General features: G+C 38.6%; 1 long non-coding RNA gene across 1 annotated transcript in view; it reads left to right on the forward strand.

The window, feature by feature from the left end:
• LOC114487114 (uncharacterized) overlaps positions 1-19,320 on the forward strand; it is a 183,947-nt gene that overhangs the window by 72,104 nt on the left and 92,523 nt on the right. The window contains exon 2 of the long non-coding RNA XR_003681838.1: positions 13,988-14,557. This is a non-coding gene — a long non-coding RNA (uncharacterized lncRNA). The remainder of the gene's footprint in view (positions 1-13,987; positions 14,558-19,320) is intronic.

A 19,320-nucleotide genomic window follows, 5' to 3' on the forward strand; every position in this document is an offset into this window, starting at 1 on the left:
GATCATGTAGACGAATCTAAAAATGCTTCTGTTATTCTCATAATGATGCTGAGATGGGAATTGGTATTATCCCCATTTTACAAGTGAGGAAATTGAGAAGGTAAATAACTGTCCTAAGATCACACAGCCAGTTAAGTGGTGGAGCCAGGATTCAAGCCCTAGTTGTCTGGTGAGTATCGATGTTCTTAGGCATTGGAGGTGACAGTTGGAAGAACAGTAATGTCAGCACAACTGCATTCATTAGTTCATTAAATGCACATGCTTATTTTGCTATGTTCCCTTTTTTAATGGAAAATACATAGAAATAGAATTTTTAAAATTACTTTCAACTGTGGGCACAACTAATATATTATTATTTTTTTACTAAAATAAGATCCAACTTTTTCTTTTTTCAAGAAAATAAAGTAAGCAAATTTATTATTTGACTAATCAGGCTTTGGAAAACTCATTGGGCAAAAATATATGTGTGTGTGTATATTCTAAAATCAAGTGTCTTATTTCAAAAGGCAACCCAAAACTGAAAAGAGGCTCTGGGTTTTCTTATATTGATTGTAAATATAGCAATTTCCGTTTGAGAGTATACTTCAGAGTCTTTCTCAGAACTACCACTTTTTAAAAATAAATTTATTTATTTGTAAATTTTAAAATTTATTTATTTCTTTATTTATCTATCTTTGGCTGCGTTGGGTCTTCATTGCTGCGCACGAGTTTTCTCTAGTTGCGGCGAACGGGGGCTACTCTTAGTTGTGGTGCACGGGCCTCTCATTGTTATGGCTTCTCTTGTTGAGGAGCACGAGCTCTAGGCACGGGGACTTCAGTAGTTATGGCACGCAGGCTCGGTAGTTGTGGCTCGCGGGCTCCAGAGCGCAGGCATAGTAGTTGTGGCGCACGGACTTAGTTGCCCCGCAGCATGTGGCATCTTCCCAGACCAGAGCTCAAACCCGTGTCCCCTGCATTGGCAGGCGGATTCTTAACCACTGCGCCACCAGGGAAGTCCAGAACTACCACTTTTTAAAGTCATTCATTCATTGACTTGTTTACGTATTCATTCAACATTTAAAAAAAAACAACCTTTTTTCTGATTATAATAGTAAAGCACATTCATTACGGAAATTTGGAAAATCCATTAAAGTACAAAGAAGGAAATGAAAATCCCCTTCTTATTTCTGTACCCACAGCTAATGACTGTCTCATATTCTGGTGCATTTTCCTTCATAAAGATATCCCCAATGTGGGCGGGCCCCTCAGGCAGCCTTGCTTCTTGTCCCTCAGCAGGACTCAGCACCTGGTCACCAACCCTCAAAGAAAATCTACCTTTACAAAGTATAAGAGAAAAATAAAATTTTGCTGAAGTTTTCGGGAGGAGGCAGAGGAGAAGGACACAATATGTGCTGCACAGAAAAACTCAATAGAGAATCTGCATTAGACATCTGGGTTCTTTGCCATGCCCCTAATTCCTATTAACTGCCGACTGCCATAGATCCCTTCCCATATTTAGTCCTGCTGCACAGAGCCAGGCTTGCCCTCAGCTCCAGCCTCTCTTCTCTCTGCATCCTCACACAGATCTCTCCACTCAGTAAATAAGGACTCATCTCAACACCTATCTTTATAAGCCAGCAGGGGTTTGCAAGAAACATGCATTTGTTGGCTTGGTCTTTTTTCCTTATAAAAGATAATTTTTTTCTGTCTCATTCAGATATGTATGCATGTATATATGCACACACCTATTGTGTATGCATTTTAAAAAATTGTACCTGCTCTTCTTTGAACTGCTTTCTCTCCCACACAATATATTTTATTTTCCCTTATAATTAAATTTTCTTTGCAAACATGGTTTTTAATAGGTTATCTATAAAAAGATTTCACTATCTGATATACTATAATCTATTTGACCAGTACTCCACTGTTGGATATTTTGGTTGTTAACCATTTTTGCTATTATACATAACATTACAGTAAACATCCTGTATATCTCTAATTATTTCCTTTGTGCACATCTCTATTTTATTACATTTCTAAACTTGGAATTTGAGTCAAATTGAATGAGCATTGGGAAATTCGATATAAATTGCCTTCCAGAAAAGTGTTAGCGAGAAACATTCGTTGAGGACTTATTGAGTACCAGGCACCATGCTACCTGCTGAGGATTCAGAAATATGTAAAATGTATTCTCTGTTAATGAAGAGCTTGTAGTTGACTATTTGTTTTAATTAGATGTTAGGCCTCTGCTACTTTCTCTAAAAAGTCTATCTGAATTTCCACTCAATGAAATGGTTGAGAAGCTGCTGGCTCTGGTCCTAAATTTATTGCTTAAATATATATATCAAAAAAACCCCACTCTAATTCTTGAAGCCAAATAAACTTTCATATGCAATGTTTGCCAGCATCTAAAACTGTGGGCATATAAAATAGTTCTCACTTTATCCCCCAAATTATGTTTTTTTAAACAATGTATTACTGTTTATTTATGGATTGAAAATTATTTTAATTTGATCTTGAAAAGAAAACCATTGTTTTGTTCATGTAAATATTATATATGAAAACTACCATTTTAAAACTTGGTTACAAATGAATGGGCATATGTTAAACCCATGGACTTTGAAGTTTCAGCAGAAATGTACTTAATACTTGTTTTCTCAAGTCTGGACACAGTAAACATTCACAGGCCATTTTGGGGATTACCAGAATGCAAGGGATATAAGGAGGGGTGGACAGAAATGCATTAACCTTCTGGGAAAGGCTGAATAACAGTGATTTCCCAGATTAGTAGAATAGTAATGTAAATTGGCAAATATAATTACATTTAACCCTATGAATAGAACTTTAAGCCAAACAGTCCTTATTGCCAACATTTTTAGGCAGAATCGTGTTATATGTTGTCTCTAATTGTCTCTTACAAATGTAGAGGGACATAGTCACATTTACATTTCACATGTCATCTGAAAAATATGATGGTCTGAATTTGGTAGTTAAAATAGACTATTTTGTGCAATTAAGGTTGCTAAATAATCTAAATGACAATAGACTCCTTTAAAGACCTTAAAATGATTGAATGATGGTATGCTAAAGAAATTTGAAAGGCTAGGAAAGAAGAAAAATGATGGCAAAAGTAGGCCTAGCAATAGCCATGCTTTTAGATGCCCCTCTCCTTCCTTTTTTTCCATTTTAGATGACTAAATGGTCCTTATTTTTCTAAGTGTGACAGCACTTTTCTTAGGCCTGAATTGGAGATAGTTATTTTAAGAGGACCCAAAAAGCATAGTAGTAAGAGTAAGGATAAAGGCAGTTTTAATTTAAACTGCTCTACCACCATGATATACACAATACCTTACATTTTAAAAGGGCTTACCATACTCAAAAGGAAAAAAAAGAAAAGAAAAGATGTATGTGGGTGTTGTGTGTACAGTGGCTTAGACAGAATGATTATCATTTGCTCTCTGGAAATGAACTCCATCTTGGCCTTAAATTCTTACATTTCTTCCCAGAGTTGAAATGCCAGTTGAAGGCATTCAGAAATTTAAAGTGACCGATTTAACAACCTTGGACAAAGAGAACATGTCTGAAAGTTTGTCTCAATCTTTGACTTGACCTAGGAGAGTTTCTCAGACTTTTTTTCTAAACAGTACCCTAGCACCTTGGGCCAGCAAAATGGCCTTTAAGCTTGAATGAACAAGGTATTTCTTTTCCTGTAGTACAAAGCCTCACTATTTCATCTTTTTAAACTCTTTTACTGCACTCAGTGTGGAATTATATCGACAAGGGTAGAATTTATCTCCTAGAGGAGAATGTTGTGCTTCTGTTAAGTGCTAATATAACATTTATGTGTTGGTACCTTAATAACAGCCCCAGCTTACCTAATGAAAGCTGAAAGCAAACAGTACTCTCTGAGATTTTATTATGACTGAAGTGACTGCAGTTTGAGGCAAATTATCCCTATTTTTTTTCCCATACCAAAAACAGAGATGCTAAAGCAATTGCTACATGTTTGGTGTGGAATTAGGTTCCACTCTCATTAATCTACAACGAAGAGCATTTTTCATGTAAACAGCTCACAAGGGTCAGAGAGAAGAGCTGTTTCTGTGAAAGATGCTTGTCAATAACTTTGTGAGTGAATTTTGAAATAAAGTGCCTGTAACCTGTCATTATTCCTTCCTCTCAAAGTCGAGAGTGAGTGGATGAAAATTGAGCCTGTGAATTGAAAGCAGGGTGAGTGTTATGGCCTTATCGACTTCAGGTAAAATGACTGTTTTAACTTATTATTATTTTTCCATTCAGAGGTCAGGCAATGTACAGTATTACCAGCATAGACTGCAGTGTAAGCAAATTGGTATACAAAAAGGCTAGTACCCACACTCACAAAGCAGAGGAAAGTGTAAGTCACTAATATCAAGTGGACTCGTGATCTCTACAAAAACGAAATAACCAACAGTGCTTTGAAAAAGAATAGCAAAGGTATGTAAGTGTAAAGCACCTTGGAGGCAGAAAATATAAACCTGTTTAAATAAAAAGACATATGTTTAGAAGGCAGTGACCATTTTTTAAAATCACATATTAATCTTACTTCTTTTGCTAAGGAATTACAGGACCTGAATACTGAGTGTTAAACACCCCAACTCTATGTCACCTTAAAATTTTTTCCTGCCTCAGATCATCTTAAAAGTAATTAACTGCTGAATTTTTCAAGTCCATCTGATATATTCTTATCAAAAGCAAAATATTGCTGTGGTTTTCCTTTTCACCTAGGAAAAACAGAACTCAATGAGGCTTCAAAACACCAAAAACCCTTTCCTTGTCTTCTAAATTTTTATTTCTAATTCTGAAGAACAGCTTAAGAATTTAGCATGGCTGTTTTAGGTTTGCAAGAAAAACATCTTTTCTCCAAGTAATCTCAGGCCCATGGAAAGTGTACATTTAATACTATTGTTCAAACAGTTTAATTCTTCTATTTCAGAAGACCATCTAGTGTTTTTGTCTTTGATACTGATTTTTCCATTATAGACTCTGTTGGTCAGAAAATGAGCAGATTGACCTAGAAATTAAAAGAGATTATAGAAGGACTCAATGATTGAAACCAAGTTTAGGGGGAAAAAGTATTACATTTAATTTTAGAGACATGTTCATATGCCTATTTGGCAAATTTCCCGAAATAATGTCAAAGGTTTGGGTTCTTTTACTTCTAAACAAGTTTTCCCTGGCTTCAAAATAATTTTAATGACCTAAGATAAAAGAAATATATTGCTTTGCATTTGCTCAATTTATTCATTTCTTTAAACAAATGTTTGCTAGTTGGACATTGTGCCAATCATGGTAATACAGTAACCTCAGGAGAGTCCTTGCCTTCATCTAGTGAGGAAGAGAGTCAGGAAAACAGTGAGATAAGTTGCCATGAAGTTACTAGAAGAATGCAAGCTCCATGGAGGCAATGGTCTTTATCTGTTTCTGTTCAGCAACATATCCTAACCACCTAAACCAGTGCCTGGCATACAGCAGACACCTGACAGATACATGCTGAGCGCTGAATGGATGTGACTGGAGCATGCACAGCGTGCTTAAGAGGCTATGAGAGGGTCAGGGAAGACATTCCCAGGGAAACAGAGGTCTAACATCCAGGAATGTTGACATGATTAAACTAGACAAAGTTGGAGCAGGGCCTTCTGTATCAAGAGAGCAAAGAATTCCAAAACTGAAGTTAGCAGAGAGTGGACGAACTGCTGTTAATTCTACATGGCTCAGCAATGAGTGAGGGGTGGGACAGACAGAGTTGGTTGAATTACACGGGGGCCAGACCTGAAAGGCCTTGGAAACCATGCTAAGGAGTCTGAAGTTAGGTCAAAAGTCACTGAATGATGTTAAGCACGCAGGGGCTTTTTTTAAAAAAGGCAGATATATCTTAGAAAAAGATTACTCTGGCTGAAGTGTAGCAAATGGACTGAAGAAGATTGGAATTGGGGAGACCAGTTAGGAGGCTTCACAGAAATCCAAGCAACATATAAATGACAGTGACCTATATTAAAATAAAAGTAAGGGGACAGAAATGAATAGGCATATTTTAAGTGATTTAAGGAGTTAAAAATGACAAGACTTGTGGCTCCTTCAAATGAAGTAGGGAGAAGTTGTTAAGGAAGACAGAAGAGACAAGGACAAGACTCTGCTCTCCAGCCTTGGACAATGGAGTGGATAGATGACATTTCCCAAGATGAAGAAAATGTATTTGGTAGAGAAGGTGGCAAGTTTATAATTAGATATGCTGAGATATTTAAAGCATCAAGTTGTTGCATCCCAGGTTTCTATACCGATTCTCTTTTTTCCTACACTCCCAATCTAGAGTTGCAAAAATCCATTGCAAATGGATAAAATAAACCTAAGGACCTATCATAGTAGTTACGAGAATACATTTCTTACATACAACACAAATTGCATTTTTCAATATAAAAGTATTCTTCTTTCCTCATAAGTCTTTTTCAAATGCAAAGGAATACAAAGAGTAAACTATTTCTAACAGTTAATTATTCTAACTATCCTCAATTGTGGCTAGTCAATGAAAAGCATGACAGCACAAACTAAGGCACCACAAATGATGTACTGTTCCCTTAAGGGGTTAATTCTGAGTGTATCTGTACAGGTAAAAATACTTCAATATTTTTGCATTTATAGTTGTATGACATGCAGGGAGTAAAGTTATAAATTGAGTTGAATGTCTATGCCCACATATATATTTGAATATAATATGATTTTTAAGCTTTTCTCTCTCTTGGTTCTATCAAAGACATTAAAAGAAAGATTCAAAATGCAAACATATGTAATAGGACTCCTAGTTCATATTGGTAATTATGGGCAATAATTATTAATTAATTAATTAAGAGCTGTAAACCAAAATACTTTATACAGCTCCTGTATTTAACCTGTTTCCATTTATTACATAATTATTTAATTGACTAAATTCTTACTCAAGTGTATATATGTAAACCTAATACGGTTTCTGAATTATAGCAGATCCATTCTGACATCAACATCCTGATTATTTTCTTTTATTTCCAGGAAGAACACGAGTGTCATGGCAATGCCAAGGACACAGGTAGCATCCTGGTTGTAGTGGTAGTTCCCCATCTCCCCAGAGATGCTGCTATTGAGTGGCACGTCATTGCAGTGGCAGATAAGCCATCTAGAAGGAAGCATTTTGCCTTGTAGAAAATATCTGAGGATTTTCAAATTGAATGTGAAGCTCTGACTTCCAGTTGCGCTTCCAGTGCATCTATCTATCTCCATTTCTTTAAGATGGACGTCACCATCTATGTCCTCACCTGATTTAAACAGGACTCTAGAAGACCTGATGACTGTGCTTGTACAAGCAAGGAGAAGACTCTCCAAAGACAACCAAGGTGCACCATTGTGTTTAGAATATTCTACGAAAAAGACAGTATTAGTGCCCATGTACTGCAAGCAGGTACGAGAACTATCAGAGAGGTGAAAGTACAGACTGTGGAATCACATCATATAGGCTGGTCACAGAGAGTTTGAGAGAGAGAGGGAAAGAATAACATAAGTAGTGTGGGAGACATTTGCTCCCAGTCCAGTTAGTCAGAGTGAGTGTGAGGCGGCAGATGTGAATCCACTGCTTCCTGTGTTGATCTCTGCTCTCTTGTGCCTTTTGTGTGAACCTCTCACTGCCCTATGAATGATTCTAGTGTTTAAAGATATTTTTCCTGCTATATAACCCTCTTTATTATATTCCAAACCATATTGTACACATTAAACATTTGTACATACATATCAGAGAATAGGTTTGTGTACACAGTACCATGAATATACTATCCTTTAGAGATGACTCATGGGATTTAGACCAACCCCATGTAAATCTGACTCCATGATATACACACAAAGTGAGCCAGAGTCTCATCCCCCAAACCAGGTCTGACTCAAAGAAGAGCCCCACTGTTCATGTTCCAAAGGCATTTTACTAATATGGCTTTGAGTCATCCTTCCAAGAGACAGAAACAATCAACGTGCACTTGGCATATTTCCCCATGTGGCTGGCTATTAAAACAAGAGGTCTGAACCAAATGACACACTTCATTCTCATTAAGTGAGTCATGGTCAAGAGTCAGAACTCATAACCTACCAACTGGTTAATTTCCAACTTGAATAGCGGTGGGAAGTTCCCACTCTTCCCAGGTCCATATGGAAGTTTTGGTTTGCATTGGACAAGTGTAATGTAAATAAGACTTAACTGAATGATCGATCCAAATTTGATATACTATTCCTTTATCGTATTAGCCTAAATTGTGTGCAGAGTCCCTCAGTGGGTTTTCAAATGCAGTTGTACCTCAGGCCTTGCCACAGGTGAATCTGAATTCAATATTTGCAAGTTGAATTGTGTTTTGAACATTGTATGGAAGTTAGCCTTTAAAATGCATTATTTCTTATATTAGATAGTTCATAAGTAAGGTGAATAACTCCCTGCTCATTTTGTTTAAATACAGATTTTAATATGTAGAATCTGTCTAAAGCAAGAACCTTTCTGTAGCTTCTCTTTAGTCTTTTGGTGACTGTTTCTTTGCAGACTAAACAGAATAATAACAATTACATCACACCAATCCTGTGGTATTATTATCTTTATAATATGGGGACGAGATTAAGTCTCAGGTGGTTCTGATCACCATCCCAAGATTGGTCACCTGACTCCTTAGAGGATGGTAAGGTATAGAATCCTCGTTATCTGTGTTCTGAGTCCATGTCCTTTTCACTACTCCAGTGTCTGCTACAAGAAGAAAAGGGAAATAGGTGTATGGAAATTAAAGAAGTAGCTGCTTCCAAATGTTATTAGAAAGCCTATCAATGGCTTTGAAATTGGCTCATAAAGGGAAAAACAGAGACTATACTAATAAACTCAGTGCCTGAATCTAAATCTTTTTGCAGCGTTGGGATTTTCATAGTTTAATCCTTTGTGAAATAAAATATACCATAATGGCCATCACAAACCACCTTGGGACAACATTAGTTTTGGAGAAATACTTACTACATATATCTTCATAAAAAATAATTCTGGACATATCTCTTTGTACCTGTATGCTAGCATTTAAGGGCAGGGTCTATGCATTCACATTTTTATGAATATGAATATGATATGAAATATTAATCTGTATTAATTTAATCATGTAAAAGATGGTGCTCCAAAGCCCCAGTATCCTATTTTTCCCTACATAACCTGAAGCAATATTAGAAGGAAATTCAACTTGACATTCTTTAATATATTTAAAAAGATAAAGCAATGAAAATGTAGCAGAGAACAAGCTCCTCTCATTCAGGAAGGAAGGAGTAAACATAGAGCCTGACAGAATCTGTGGTTGTTCTATGAGGACTAGTTTTAGAGGAAAAAAAAAAAAAAATCAACCAGGTTAAATGTATTTCCTTTCTGCAGCATGCCTACTTGCTTGCTGACAATCCACAATCTCATTTCTGAGCAAATTATACTCATTTTGTTTGAAAAAGAAATTTAGCACATACTTAAATGGAGCAGTTTTGTGGTGGAGAAGAACTTTGCTGAGCTATGCGTTATACTAATGGCCTAGGGTGCAGAATGAGTCATCATGGTTTTTATTTATTCATTCATCCTTAGATCCTTTAAAAAGTCTCCAAGGCCCTAATGACCATCATCATTATCATCAGTAAAAACTGCTTTCTGGTGAAAAGGCAATAGGCATTAAATTTAGAGGCAGCGTTAAATTATCAGTAAAGAGGACTTGAAATAGTACTACACGCATATTCCAGGACACAATATACTGAAAGTTTATACAGCACCAGTCAGGCACTCTTCTTTATAAAGTCTGAGATTAAGATGTTCTCTTCTCCTTTACAAGACAATGATATTTAGCTCAGGAGAAAATTAAGTATAGGCCAGTTCCTATGCTCCAAAGTCAAACATTGGAAGTCAAAGGTATGTCATAAGAAGGTTCTTAATTATAAATAAAATTTTAAGAATTATCAGTATCAAAACTTTATTTCGAGCATTTCCTCTACCCACTATAGTTTTTGCATGTATTAAATAAACACTGTCCAGTGAGTGAAAAAATCAGTGAGAAGTGTTTTGAACTAAACCTTGGTAAGTCCTTTCTGTCTCAGAGGTATTTTAAATATTCCATTGTCATTCGGCAAACATAATAGAGGCTTTACTTCTCTGTGTAATCTCCAGCAAAAGAATGAGAACTAGATTCAAAGGGTCAAATTCCACTCATTTGGGTATGAACTTAGTGTGTCATCTAAAAACAGGGAAAGTTAATACCTTGTGATCAATCCAGAGGGTCGTGATGCTTGTCAGTCCCCACCTCCTTCCCTTACCCACAATTCCATCACAATGTGGGCAGTTGATGCAGTTCAGAAAGTTACCATGAAAAGAGCAGACCAGAGAAGATGACTTCATTGCTTTGTGGAAACCTTGTAGGTGAGTGCAAAGTGTTCTGAATTTGGAGCAAGACTGTTAGAGATCATTCTCTGCTGTATATGATCCAGTCCCTTTAACTCCCTAAACTTAGGGGTTGCCACATTTCTGATTTGGAAGCAGATGGTCAGGTATTTGAACTTTCTGCTTTATAAAAACAAAAACAAGACATAGAGCCCCATTATGAAACAAAAGAAGTACCTTATAATGTAAAATGTAACTTTTAGTACGGGCTACTGTTGATAAATTTTCCATCTCTGTGAATGTGGTTCTTTTTTAATTTGATCAAACATTTTTTTAATCAAGAGTGACAGGTATCTTTTTGAAAGCAACTGGCAATTTCTTCAAAGCCTCAATGTCCTTTTCCATAAAATGGAAATGCTAACTTAACCTTGTGCACACTCAGGGTGCTAACAGTGATCAGTTGAGGCAATGGATGTAAAAGTGTTCTTGATCATTGTTAAGTGTTGTGCCAGTGTAAATTGTTGCTTGTTGTGTTTGCGGCTACTCTTCTGAGATTCCTAGTGGTTTTAAAAAGAGTATGATTGGGGTTTTACTCTGTATCACATTCTTTAATAAATAGGCTTTTGTTTGCCCCCATATTTAAAAGCATAGTTTAAAGATACATTTAGTTTTATTGTTGATCTTTATAAATTTTCCTAATCCAGGCATATATGGAAATAGAGGTTCTCAAAGGGAATTCACCTCCATTCACGCTCCTAATTCTTCTGGCTCCTTAGTACTTCTAAACAATGGAAAATATTTCCTTCCTTGATCAGGACCTTTCCTTCTCTTGCCTTTTGCAAAATGTTTATTTCCCTTAAACTCCTCTTTCTCATGGCTGAGAGTGATAGGATTTTCAATGTCTAGCATGCCCAGCTTCCCTTACCAGAGCAGATGGGCCAGTGCCTTGTCCCAAGTAGCAGACTTATAATGGGATCTCCTATGGGAAAAGAGTCCTACAATTTGATGTTTTTCAATATTCTTTTTGTTGTGATCCTTAACATCAGAATCCAAGCATTTCCTCATTTTTTAAAAGAACTTTGAATGAAGTGTAGGGAGGGCTTCTTTTTGCATTCTTCCTTGTTACACTGGAGCATCATTATCATCTTTTTTTGTGTTTTGTTATGTTTGTTTGCGTGATTGGTTTTTTTGGTGCTGAAACCCAGGAATTAGCCATTACCATCTTTTTTAATTCTATAAAATGTTAATGGGGGCCTAAGTGAGATGTCGTATTTCTGTGATTAATAGTTTGGGGCTGGAAAAATTCTTCTTAATTATTGGTTTCAAAAGTGAAATAATGCTCTGCGTTGTCATCAATTTTAGTGTGTATGTTAAGAATCCAGTATATAGAAGTCCTCTTAATGGTGTTTTGACAGTAATTGGATTATTTTTTTACTGTAAGACCCAGAGTTATTTGAGATGAGATGTATGATAGTTAGACTTTGTAGACATATAGAATTTTACTGAACTCTGGGAGTTTCTGAACAATTCAAAACTTTCTAAATCTTGTATACTCTACAGACCTCTGAAGTAAAGTTGCAGTTCTGCAATTTAGGTTGTTCAGAATTTTAGACTAAGATTACCTGGCTAGGTAGACTTGGGTCTTCGAATTACTGATCACAGTGACTTAACTAAACAGGGTTAAGCCAATTAAAGGGTTTTTTTTTGTTTTGTTTTTGTTTTTTTCTTTGCGGTACGCGGGCCTCTCACTGTTGTGGCCTCTCCCTTTGCGGAGCACAGGCTCCGGACGCGCAGGCTCAGCGGCCATGGCTCACGGGCCCAGCCGCTCCGCGGCATGTGGGATCTTCCCGGACTGGGGCACAGACCCGTGTCCCCTGCATTGGCAGGCGGACTCTCAACCACTGTGCCACCAGGGAAGCCCTAATTAAAGGTTTTAAAGCTATGTTTGCTGTTAAAATAACTTCTGAGCTCAGCATTCGTTTTATTTTACCATACTAGGGGCATGGTAAAATAATCCTCAAAATAGGTTAAGTTGATGCTGGCATATTCAATTTAATACAGAATCTACAAGTATATTTATATAGAACTGAAATTAATCTGTAGAACAATTTAAGTTTCAATACCTGGAGTTATAAAATTTGAAACTGTAAAAAGCAGAGAGCATTTATTGTTATCGATATACTTGAAGGGATCCCCATTGATCCTACCCTCTTTGGCAAATTCTTAGATGGTTTTAAAAAAAATTCTTCTCTCCAAAATTAATTTTAGTTTCCCATAAATAAATCAAAGGGTGTTTTCTGCCAGAGTGAACCATATAAGATGAGGTATTGTTTCAACTACACAAAACTCAAAATTCAACTTGAGAAGCATTTATTGGGGTACAGAGATTAATAGCCCCTGCCCACTTGCAATTTAAGTCTTAGAATAAAGCAGGGATATGCAATGAAGGTGTCAGGCTGAGGGCTCAGTTTATGTGGCTACTGCATGTGGGTAAGCCTAGTAGTCCTAAATACCACTCTGGAAGATGGCCTAGAAAGCATTTCTTTACCACCCACTCTTTTACTCATGATGAAATAAAATTCATATTTCAAGGCCAAAGAAGAAAAATTTAAACATAAAGTCTTTTTCTTTACTCATTTGAGCCTCCTTCCTCTCCTCAAGTGTGCATTGTTGTATAGTCAGGCCACTCAAGGTGGCTGTTCCCTTGCTCTCTGTGCATATCCCCTGCTCAACCAGGCCCTGCTTCACTCACAGGCCATTCCAATCCTCTTAATCATAGGGCTTAATTAGTAACTGCCTATGTGCTTGCCCCCTACCCCAGCTGCTGGTTACCCTGGTAACTAATGAGCCAACCTGAAGACAATTCACCCTATAAAAAGGTAGCTTCCTCCCCAGAGTAGTGAAGGTTGCTGCCGTGTCCTGTCTGCTTTCTGCCGTACCCAGTGGGATGTCGCTCCAGGACCTTTGCCTCTGGCGTGTAAGGCCCCTGTCCAATAAGCCAGTGATGTCTCCCTTGCTGTCTCTGGACTCTTTCTTCAGTCGTGAGGCTGAGCAACTACAGGGCTTGCAGGCCTGCGGGGTGCAGCCCGAAAATTAGCAAGCCAGCTATGAGGCCAAGGAAACTCTCGTGAGTGCCAAGATGTCAGGAAATAAGGATGGGAAACAAAGTTGGGAGCTGATCCCGAGGTGGCTGACCGCTAGCATGTGGGAGCCAGTGGCAGCTGACTACCATGAGAGATGTCTTTCTTTTTCCTTATAATGATGATATCCTGTTAGTCTCAGAATCTCTTTCCAGTTTAAAAGTAGCAGCCCCACGCTCGTGGCTCATCTGGCTGCTCGGGGATGACTGGTGAATACAGACAAAACACAAGGGCCTGGATTATCTATCATATACTTGAGTGTTATCTGGTTGAGTGAGACTCATATACTCCCGGCCCACCACCCCTAAACAATTACAGACACAGGCTTTAGGGATATTAACTCATGGACAGGCTTGTGAATTGGTCGTGGCCAGTTACTCGGAAGGTTTTGCCTGGGCCCTGTGATAACAGCAAAACAGTAAGAGTATCCTTGCGTTTCTGTTCCCAGCTATGGAAGGGGGCGGAGCAACGATACAGTGTGATGGAACAACAGCTGTATGCTTCGACAATGCGTTACAACAGGTGGGAGACCTTACAAAAGACCCACCTGAGTCATGGAGCAACGTAAAATACACGTGAGACATACGGGACCCCCACCCTGCCCATGGACATCAGTAGCAACAAAGGAACCCACTTTACTGGCCATGAAGCTCAGGAACGGGCCGATAAAAATAACAAACACTGACATTTCCACCTGCCTTACAAACCCCACTGCTGCTGGTCTAATGGAAAGGATGAATGGACTACTTAGCAACAGTTGAGATGGAAACCCGTTCTCTCCTCTGTGGACCAGAGGCTAACTCAAGCCATCTGAACTATAACTGAACATCCCAGGAGCAACTTTCCTAGTGCCTACATCATGTTCACCCAGAGGCAACTGATCAACACCATCCAAGTTCAACGGCTGACCACCGAAGAACTGTTGCCAACTATCTGCCAGGACAAAAACTCACTTCTGGCCCTGCTTCAGGATCTACACCCAGGGGAGCACACTATAAAATGGCCCTGTGACTGGCAGGTAAGTCCCTGGTGGTTTGGGTTTGCCACCCCACGAGGAATAGGATTAGAAAATGATTTAGAGACCTCACCTGTCTTCTACCGGGCCCCACTTAAGACTACTAAGGTAATTAATCAGGGCCCCTACTGGTGAAACGCGCCATTATGTTAACCCTGTGGTCTGTTGTTAGCCCACCTCTCCAGTATTTGGCCCCAGCTGAGGAGACTGAGGGTGGACAGGCGGTATGGTACCTGAATGGTCATGATCTTCCTATATCGTGCCTCTTAAACATCTTACATATTGTCCGTTGTCTGAGCCAAGGGAATCTGTTCACGGACTGGGCGACAATGGTGGCCTCACTGAGAAATCAGTCTGATTGCGGGGTCTACAGTGAGATGCCATTGTCATACTCCTCTGGACTTCCATGAAAAATTGACCCGATAAGCGCCTGGCTTACTCTTTTTAAAACATTTTTATTGGAGTATAGTTGCTTTACAATGTTGTGTTAGTTTCTGCTGTACCGCAAAGTGAATCAGCTATACGTATACATATATCCCCTCTTTTTTGGATTTCCTTCCCATATAGGTCACCACAGAGCACTGAGTGCCCTGTGCTATACAGTAAGTAGTTCTGATTAGTTATCTATTTTATACATAGTCGTGTATATATGTCAACCCCAATCATCCAATTCATCCCCACCCACCCACCCCGCTTCCCCGCTTGGTGTCCATACATTTGTTCTCTATGTTTGTGTCTCTATTTCTGCTTTGCAAATAGGTTTTTACTCTTGTTACTCTCTAGCTGCTGGTGTCTGTAGTGCATGTGTGGTATCTGGTTGCAGTGCACCTCTACATGCCTGACCCCATGGGTATCACAGAAAGGGGCAGACCAAGATTGTAAGGGCTGTGCAGGGTAAGTAGGGAGGCCTTCAAGGTGGCTGTTTTCTTGGTCTCTACATCTCCTGCTCGACCAGGCTCTGCTTCACTCACATGACTATGCAATCCTCTCAATCATAGGGCTTAATTAGTAACTGCCTACGTGCTTGCCCCCTGCCCCAGCTGCTGGTTTCCCTGGTAACTAACGAGCCAACCTGAGGTCATTTACCCCTATAAATGGTAGCCTTCTTCTCCCCCAAGTAGCAAAGATTGCTGCCACATCCTGCCTGCTCTGTGCAGTACACCATGGGGTTTCTCTCCAAGACCTTTGCCTCTGACGTGGATAGGAAATCTTACAATAAACCACTGAAGTCTCTGTTGCTGTCTCCATTGATGTCTCTATTGCTATCTCTGGGCTCTTTCTTGGTTTTGAGGCTGGACAACTACAAGGCTTGCAGGCCTGCAGGGTGCAGCCCAACAGTTGTGCAGCATTAACCAGACCTCGCCAATGGCAGAAACACCTGCTCAACCATAAAGATCAATTTCTTTTTCTGGCACTGGCCATGTACCTCCATAGAAGATAACATTCTTTTCCCAGTCCTGTAAGGGGTCACGATGACATACCACTCACCTTTTTACATGCAGAACTTTATGTACAGTGCCAATGCATCATCTCCTGTAAAGATAGTAATTGGTGTGGAACAGACCAGGTCAGATAACCTGGAGAAATATTGGGCTGCACCTAATGGAAGTTCTTAGCTTAAATACTTACTTATGACCTTACTAATATTACTAGCTATATTACTGTATCCTGCATATTTTACAAGATTATTGTTTCTTGCATTACCAAATGTGTGGCTGAGCCTCTGATAAAAATGATGACTAGCAACTTGAAACGATTGACCAAATAATACAGTTCTATAAGATCAATGATTGTAAGAGCGTACTCTAGATATGGGAAGAAGCAACAAGAGGGAACCATTTCCTGGACCATAACAGACTAGTAAGACAGGCGGTCCAGAGGCTTTGGGCCACTGTTAACAGGGCCTAGTCCAGTAATAGCACATTGAGTGGCCTATCAACGAAATCCTCCCCTGATCTGGGAATGAGCATTCCTAGTGCTATAGGACCAATTGGTCATGAAATGCCTCCCAAATCTTGGTCAAAATTATGTCCAAAGGGGAGGGGATTGTAAAATAAAGAATGTTGCCCACCATCCTGTTCTATACGAATCAAGTCATTGGCCACTGCAGTTGCTGACCTACAATACACCCTGAAAGGAATTCAGGGTGAAGATCCGTATGACGTTTCTGTGCTCTGGGAAAACTGGCAGAACTGGCCTGTAGTAGCTAGACATCTTCAGGAGAAAATTTTATGAACCCAGTTTCTTGTATCTTCCCATACATAGTGAAGCACTAAAAACCATTAACTAAGATACCTGTCCCTCGTGAATAGCAGTAACCTTCTACCAAGATGTGTGCTTAATTGCACGTACCCCTTCACCAAAATCTCATATATACTGCCCTCCCCACTTACCTCTTCAGAATAGTTCTCGGAGCTTTCTAAAAGACTCTCCTGGATTATAATCCTCAGGTTGGCTTCATCAACCCTCACAATTGGGATAGGCCTCACTTAAGAGAAAATGTTACATATGTAAACTTAGCAAACAGGTAATTTTGGAGGGGGAGAAGAGGTAGACTTATGCCATTATAAAGTAGGGGGGGTCAAGTTCTTTTCTAAAAAATGTATTGTTAAGGTTATTTAAGTAGCAAACGTCTGTGGTGACAATAGCATAGAAACAGTTTTGCAGAAATTCAACTTAATTCAATTTTCCAAAGGTGACAGCCCATAAGACCAAAGCCTAGGATGGTGATGGTTATAGGGTGAACATTTTGTATTAAGAGGACATCTTTCAAAAGTTGACATATTTGGTTGGTATTATTAACTCTTAAACTGACAATATAACTGATCACCTCAGCCAAAGCCAAAGGATAGCTATAAGGCACGGGGTGAAAATATGGCATGTGACCCTTCTACAGTTTGGCTTTTCTCCCCACCCACAAAAAAATACTATGTTATGATTGAAAACAATATGGGCAATGAACCTTTTTTTTTTATACCAAACTTAATTTAAGATGAATGCATTTAAAATAAACTGGGAAACCGTTGCTGATTGCATAGAGGAGGAAATTTCACAGCTGATTCTTAGTTTTTTGTTAAGAAAGCAATGATTTTGCCAAGTTTCATAGTTCCAGCATCAGAACTCTGCTGCTGTTCCAAAAAATAAAAATAAATAATAACTAGTTAAATTAGTGTTTGGGGAAATGGATTAGAGTGTAATGTATGCAAGCAATTAAGCAACACAGACTTGATTCACTGTGATGTCTAAAATGGCATTTTAAAAATGAAAGTAGCTAAATTTGGCCCTGATAAAATATATAGCAGCAATGGGTTAGGAATTTTGCAGTTTTGCCCAAAGAGTCCAATCAAACAACCCATATATTAGGTAGCTGTTAACATGCAGCTGAATTCAGCTGGCAGCTGAATTTTTTACATCAGTTTCCAAGGTTGCACAGTAATTACATCTACTGTGAGTCATTTTTGCAGCATATTTTATAAAACTTTTACAGGTTTGCTGGGAAGGAATTATTCAAAGTCACCTTTTATAGATTCTGCCATGAATATTAGACAGTTTTTTGAAAATGTTAGTGTTTACCACTTTCATTGCTTCTGGGTTAAGCCTAGATGGCATTTGAGGGTTTAGTATAGTATATGAGTGGAGCTTCCTTTTCTGCGTAGACCTGCTGTTCCCTAGCATTGCTAGTTTATGTTCCCACTGAGCTGCCACCAGAATAAAATAAATCCAGTTGCCTTTTGCTGCTCAAGGCCAACCTAGCAACCATGGAAAGAATTAGTTCCTCTGAGCACTTGTCCTAGGATGTCATTGGAAGGTGGTGATGTGCAGTTTCACGGTCAATACGGTCCACAAAGCGTTTGCTCATTTGAACGGCTGACTAATTTAGATTTAATATTTTGGTACTTGTTCTTTCTTTATTTTTATTCGCAGTTATATCCAGTCAGTGCCCAGAGATGTAATGAAGACTGTGATTGGATAAATTACTTAGCATAACATTTGGATCCACTGCTTATTAAGTCAAATGTGCTTTAGTTTATTCTATTTGCATTAGTACATTTTCACACCTGAGTGAAAAGTCCTGGTTGTTTCTTCAAGTCAGTATTTTAAACTTACTGTTTTATTTCATGGATGGCATTGTATTCAGTTTCGAATATAAAAACCTGGTAAGAAATATGAAGTTACATTTTGGAGATGGTGTGTGATCTTACTGGGAGGTGATATCAGTATTGGAATTTAGGATGGAGGAAGATAAATGGCAGGAAAGCTGGGGCTCTATGGAAAGCTAAAAGGCAAGAAGGAAGGAAGCAAACTGGTCTTCTCTGCTGGAGTCATTAGCAGCCTCAATAGAGTCTTCAGTAAAGCTCAAACGAGGTGTAACAACTCTAGTTCAAAAGATGTGGGAATGAGAAATTGTGGTTGCACAGTAGAACCAACCTCTTTCACTCTACTGCTCACTCAAGGATCCAAAAAGCACATGTGATTTTGTTTTCTATACTTACTTTCTCACGTTTTTTGTGAGCATGGTTGTAAAGCTCTGCTGATACCTCTACCTTTGCCACTCTGAATCTTCTTGTCTTACAAAGAACTAGTCCTGGCTATTGTGCCATTTGTATTTTTTTTCTTCTCATTCAAAGAACACATTTTTGAAAACAGATTTCAAACCTTAAAATTTGTAATTAGCAATGTCAGTATCTTTGGAAACACATTTGAAAACTTCATTCATTCAACACATCTATTGAATGTCTGCTCTTTACTGGATGCTCTTCTAGGCA

The sequence above is a fragment of the Physeter macrocephalus genome, chromosome 11 (genome assembly GCF_002837175.3).
Source record: "Physeter macrocephalus isolate SW-GA chromosome 11, ASM283717v5, whole genome shotgun sequence".
In the NCBI taxonomy this organism is placed as follows: Eukaryota; Metazoa; Chordata; class Mammalia; order Artiodactyla; family Physeteridae; genus Physeter; species Physeter macrocephalus.